We start from the raw sequence: 5724 nt of genomic DNA, 5'->3' as shown, positions 1-5724 counted from the left end.
TCCCTGAGTTAGCCTGTGTTCTAAGACTGCCCAGGGGTAGGTCCCAGGCCCAGTGGGGCTTTGGAAAAGCAGCATCTGGGGGAGGATTTCTCTGCCAGACAGCCATGTGCTTCATGGCTGTGGGTCAGGGGGGTCTCCACCCCACTGTGCCCCGGGAATGCCCAGGAATCCGAGAGACAATAGCTCGGGCTGGAGAGTGTCCAGCCCTGGATTCTAATCCCTGGTGATAATGACCCCAGGTCAGACCAAGGCCAGGTCTCCAGCCTCTGAACCTGCAGGATCACCATATGCTTGTAGTGATTCAGAACCTGCTGTCTCAACTGACCAGGAAGGGAGAGGTGCTGGTGGTAACATGGGGGCGGGGGCGAGGGAGGATGGTCGGAACCTGGGCCGGTGCCCAGGGGGCCACACAGCTGCACTGGGACCAGCTCTCCTGTCTCCCAACTTTGGGATACTGGGCACATCACTCCCTCTTGGAGCCTGTTTTCTCATCTGTGAAATGGACATTCTCCCCTTTGGCTCCCACAGGCAAATGTCCTGGAGTTCTCTGCAGCTGGCACCGTCAACGAAGAAATCTCCAGAGAAAGAAACATTTTTAACTAAATTAAAGTACAACTTACCGAAGTTTGTGGGGTGAAGCCGTGCTCAGAGAGAAGTTTAGGCATTGAATGCAGGGATTAGGAGATGGCGAACATCACAGATCAGTAGGCTCTGCCTTCGATAACTAGAGAAAGAGCAGCTTACATCTAAAGCAGGAAGAATAGGGCAGTCCAGGTGGTTTAGCAGTTTAGCTCCTTCAGCCCAGGGCGTGATCCTGGAGACCCGGGATCGAGTCCCACGTCAGGCACCCTGCATAGAGCCTGCTTCTCTCTCTGCCTGTGTCTCTGCCTCTCTCTCTGTCTCTCATGAATAAATAAAATCTTAATATATATATATATATATATATATATATATATATATATATATATATATCAGGAAGAATAGAAAAAATTAGAACCGAAATCAGTGAAATTGAAATAGGAATTCAGTAAAGAAAATCATCTTAGCCAAAAGCTGATTCTTCGAAGAGATCAGTAAAATTGATAAGCTGGGTATGGAAAAGAGAGTAGGTACAAATCACTAGCCCCTGAAACAGAGGTGGGGACCTCAGTGCAGGTGATAATAACGGAATGCTGTGAGAAGTTTCAGGGTCACAGCTTGACCTAAATGAGATGGCCAATTCCTTGAATGACAGTCCACCAAACTCACACGGAAGAAATAGAGGATTTAAATTAGCCTGTTTCTGTTAAGGAAGTTGAGTCCATAACTCATAACTCCCAAACAGCACCAGGCCCAGACGGGTGTGCTGGTGAGCTGTACCAAGCACAGGAGGAAGCAATGAGCGCTCTCTGCTCTCCAGAGTGCTCACTCACCCTGACCCCCAAATCAGAGATGTTCTAGGGAAGCACCAGAGACCAGCGTGCCGTGAATGGTGGTGGTAGGCATTGTCATAGCTCTGGCAGGTGGGATCCAACAATGGAGAAATTCTAGACTGCCACCAGGTGGGATTAGTCCCAGGTGTGCAAGGCTGGTTCAGCCTTTGAAAATTAACGTAAGCGATCACGTCCACAGGCTCAGGAGAGAAACTGCACACTGGTACCAGTCAATGCGGAAAAGGCACCTGCTAACCCCTGCCCTGCCCTGTTCTCACCTCAGAGGTGAAGGCCCTGCCACCTCTGGAAAACCTGTGCGCTTTGCCGACATCACACACAACCTTCTGGAGGGAGAGGAATGTGTGGACAGCGGGGGGACCTGCTCAGGAAGGTTTGTGCGCTGTGGAAAGAGCCAGGGCTGTCCTGGGCCGGTCTGCATTCCCAGCGTGGGCCCGGTTGCCTCCACCTGCCCACTAAGGGAGACTGGCCTGCCAGATGCACTCACGGTCAGGGCCCAGCTCCACCTCTGACAGGCTGTTGGGTCCTGTAGATGCCCCCCCGCCCCGCCCCGAGCTGTGTGGGCCTCACCAGGCTGTTGAGAGCTGACAGGGAGACATGGGGCGTCGTTCGCAAAGTGGTTGGTACATGTTAGCTTCTCACTTTCCTCTTTTGTCTCCAACTGCTGTGTTCCTGAGGTCATGTGAATTGACCTGCCCACCTCCTTCCCCTGGTTACATACCCACACCCACACACACACTCCTGCCCAGACTTCTCTCTGAGTCCTGGACCTGCACACCCACTGCACACGGGTCAGCCATACTGGGGTGGGGCAAGGACGCTGCATGTGGGACATCATAACACTTCCCTGCACCCTCTGCCTCTCTTGTGGGTTCCTGGGGCCACTTCTTAATGTGTTTCCTTCCACTGACCTTCCCTTTCTCTGGCCCATTCTCCCTGGCTGCAGAGTAATCTGTCTAAGCCTGGGCATTGTCACTTCCCTGCCTACAACCTACCATGGCTCCCCATTGCCAGCAGGCTGCACGGAAGATTCTTAGGGCCAGGTGCCCATCAGCCTCTCCTGCATGGTGTCTTGCAAAGCCCTCCCCGATTCTCCTGGAAAATCATCCACAGGAGACTGAGTCACTGGCTGTGGCCCAATCTCTGGGCCTTCAGCCATTCCAGCTTCAGCAGGTGGTGGAAAGCAGGTGCCTAGGGAGCCTGCACTTATAGCAAGCACCTCGGGAGAGCCTGGTGGTGAAAATCCTCGTTTGGGTTAGTCTGAACATGTCATTCTGTCAACCGTCCTTCTTGGGGTACACTGATAGCAGGTATAGACTCTGAGCTGGCAGCTGTTTCTTCCAGCACATGGGGGTCCATGGAGCACACCACCGTCCCTGACAGAGGGACAGCAGGGGGACCCCGAGAGGTCACTGCCGGCCTCACTTCTGTTCCTGAAGGTAACCTGTCTTCTCTGCGGCTGCTTGGACAATTTACTATTGTGTAGGTGAGGGTTGCATTTTTGTTTTGTTTTGTTTTGTTTTTTAATTCTTGGGATTCACTGGGATTCTTGAATCTGGATTTTTTTCCACCCTGGCGAATTCTCAGCCCCTGTCCTTTCAGATGTCCTTGATCCATATTGTCTCTCACTTCTAGAACACCAGTCAGTCCCTGAGATCTCACTTTTCCCCTCAAATATCCTGTCCTTTGATTTATGTCCCATTCTGTACTGTTTGAAAATTTGCCATCACTTCATATAGCCTCTGCTGTGTGCTGACACTTTCAAGCTTGCCTTTTAATTCTTTAAACATGGCAAGCTCAAGGTGCTCTATGGCCTGTCTACACTAGTTGTAACACTAGCTGCTTATCATACCCCTGAAGATGCCATGGATGAAACTCACTGCTTACAGAGTGGTGGGTGCACTGAGGCTTCTTTCCTGGGCAGCTTTCCTCCCAGGGGTGAAGGGGACCCGGGCCCTGCTGTCCTGGTGTCACCGTCTGCCCATGGCTCCCAAGGCTCCTGTTTGGAACCTCGCCAGGTGTGCAGAAATGAGAGGAGAACATGAAGGGTCAAACAGGCCAGGCTTTGTGGGTGGGGTGCAGAAGGCACAGGTTACTCTGCACATTCCCAGGTTGGGGCTTCAGTCATGTGGTCACGACCAGCGTGGCAGGGCAGACAGAGGAGAGCGACTGGGGCCAGCCAGCTGGGATCTGCCATGACATGTCACATGGCACCTCGCTTCTGCCTGTTGGCTGTTGACTACTGACCGCTGGCTTTCAAACACTTGGAGGGCTCGCGTGAAGGGGAGCTTTCCTAGGGAGGAGCTCAGTGGGGACCTCCCTCAACCCAAATTCACAGCTTGAGCCAGGGAGCTCCACCTTGGGTGTAGAGTGGGTGCTCTAACGTCTGAGGAACTGTGGTCATTCAACTTTGGGTCACTCTTGGCCAGTTCCCTGGGGTTCGTAGCAGGATGGGGGGTAGGTTTAATTCTGACCCATTCCCACACTAACAGCATAGCCCTTTAGGTTTTCAGTTTAGGGTGAGGGGGGTTTTTTGTAATACAACCCCACTGTGGGCAGAACTGGCCCTGACTTCTGCCCTCCGACCCCACAAGGCCACCCAACAGGTATTGGCAGGTGTTGACAGATGCTCTCTGGGCAGAAGGGTGCCAGCCAATCAGAATTGATGTTGGACACTGATGTAGCCAATCAAGGTGCAGCAGCTGACCACCAGCACTGTTGCTATGCAGATTTCTCTTCCCAGTGAGAGCAGTTTAGATTATCTGGGCCACCCATATCACTGCAAACAAGGAGAGACACGGGACTTAATGCCACCTGTAGGAGCCCTGAGGTGCCCACAAGAAAGTGAGGAAATTGCTCAGACACAAGCCCTCCAAGGGGGGCTCTCAGTCCAGGGATGGAGGACAGATGCCCCTCAGGGTGGGAGCTCTGAGCCACGGTTCCCACTGAACACAGGCTGAAAAATCACACCGTCTCTGACCCACTAACATGCAGCTGCCCAGGAAGTGAAAGGTTTCCAAACAGGTGTCCATGGAGTGGAAAACTTAGAGTATGAAAGTTTTCCACTTCTGGTCCCCAGGTCCTGTGGCCACAGCCTTGGGCGGGCCAGCCACCCTCTAGCACCTGGGAGCTGTGGGCTCCTGGGAGGCTGAGGTGGGCCTCACACATGAGTCTCCATCCCTAGGTTCCAGCACAGGGCTGGCACATAGTAGGTCTGTGTATGGCCCGCACACTCTGGCCTGGTCCTTAGCATCCTGGGTGGAGAGCTTTTAGGGCACTCAGCATGTGCTGACTACATGAGATTGGGTGGCTGGTGGCCAGGGCCCTTGGGTAAGGGTATATTGGTTGGCTACTGCCGTGTAACAAATCATTTCAAGCCAGTGACTTAAAACCGCAGTGTTTGATTGTTTCTGCAGGGTCTGGGGGCCAGCCAGGCAGTGCTGCTTCCCTGGGCTTGATCTCATGCATCTGGGGTCAGCTAGTAAGTTTTTTGGGGTGGTCTCAGCTGGCATGGCCTAGGCCCCCTTTGTTCTCTCAGCTCGCAGCAGGTCGGCCCGGGCTTGTTCTCATGCTGTCACTACAGCCTAGGAGAGAACAGGCAGAGGCACACAGCTCCCTGGGGGCCTGAACTCAGAACTGGCCTGGGTCACTTCTGTCATCTTTTATTGGCCAAAGCAAGTCACAGACAGGCTCAGACTCAAGGTGGGATAGAGGCTCCACCTCTTGATGGGAGTTTCTGCAAAAGGCACAGATGGTTCAGGGAAGGGTGGAGACTTGGGGTTGCTTTTGAAGTTGTTCTTCCACAGAGGGGGAGCCCTGAGACCTTGCCCCATGGAGTCAACCTCCAACAAGATGGGAGGCTGGGCCTTGGTGCTCACAGAGCTACTGACCTGCCTAGGATAGGCCTCCAGTGGGCCAGTGGGGACAACAGTCCTATCTTAGGGCACAACCATGAGCTCTTTGTGAGCCAGGCCCATGCCTCAGGCAGCACTGCAGCAGGCACGGAAGCTTTGTTGAATGACTGAATGATCGAGGTCAGCTCATGTCGTACATAGCAAGAGGAGGTCCTGAACTTCCTTCTCAGGGTGCAAGCCTAGTTCAGGGTTGAGGGGACGTCTCTACTCCTGGGAGCACAGCCCCTGTGCCTGCCTGGGAGCCTGAGGGCAGAGACCTCGAGCCTCATCCCCTCCGTGGATACTGTCTTCCCTGCACTTGTCTGTTCCTGTCAGAGCCAAGATGTGTCGCCATGGAAACTGCTTGGCAAACACACCAGCAGGCAGAGGCGGCAAACAGC

This window comes from Vulpes vulpes, chromosome 3 (genome assembly GCF_048418805.1).
Source record: "Vulpes vulpes isolate BD-2025 chromosome 3, VulVul3, whole genome shotgun sequence".
In the NCBI taxonomy this organism is placed as follows: domain Eukaryota; kingdom Metazoa; phylum Chordata; class Mammalia; order Carnivora; family Canidae; genus Vulpes; species Vulpes vulpes.
The sequence above is the reverse complement of the archived record's forward strand: the minus strand, read 5'-3'. Positions refer to the sequence as shown.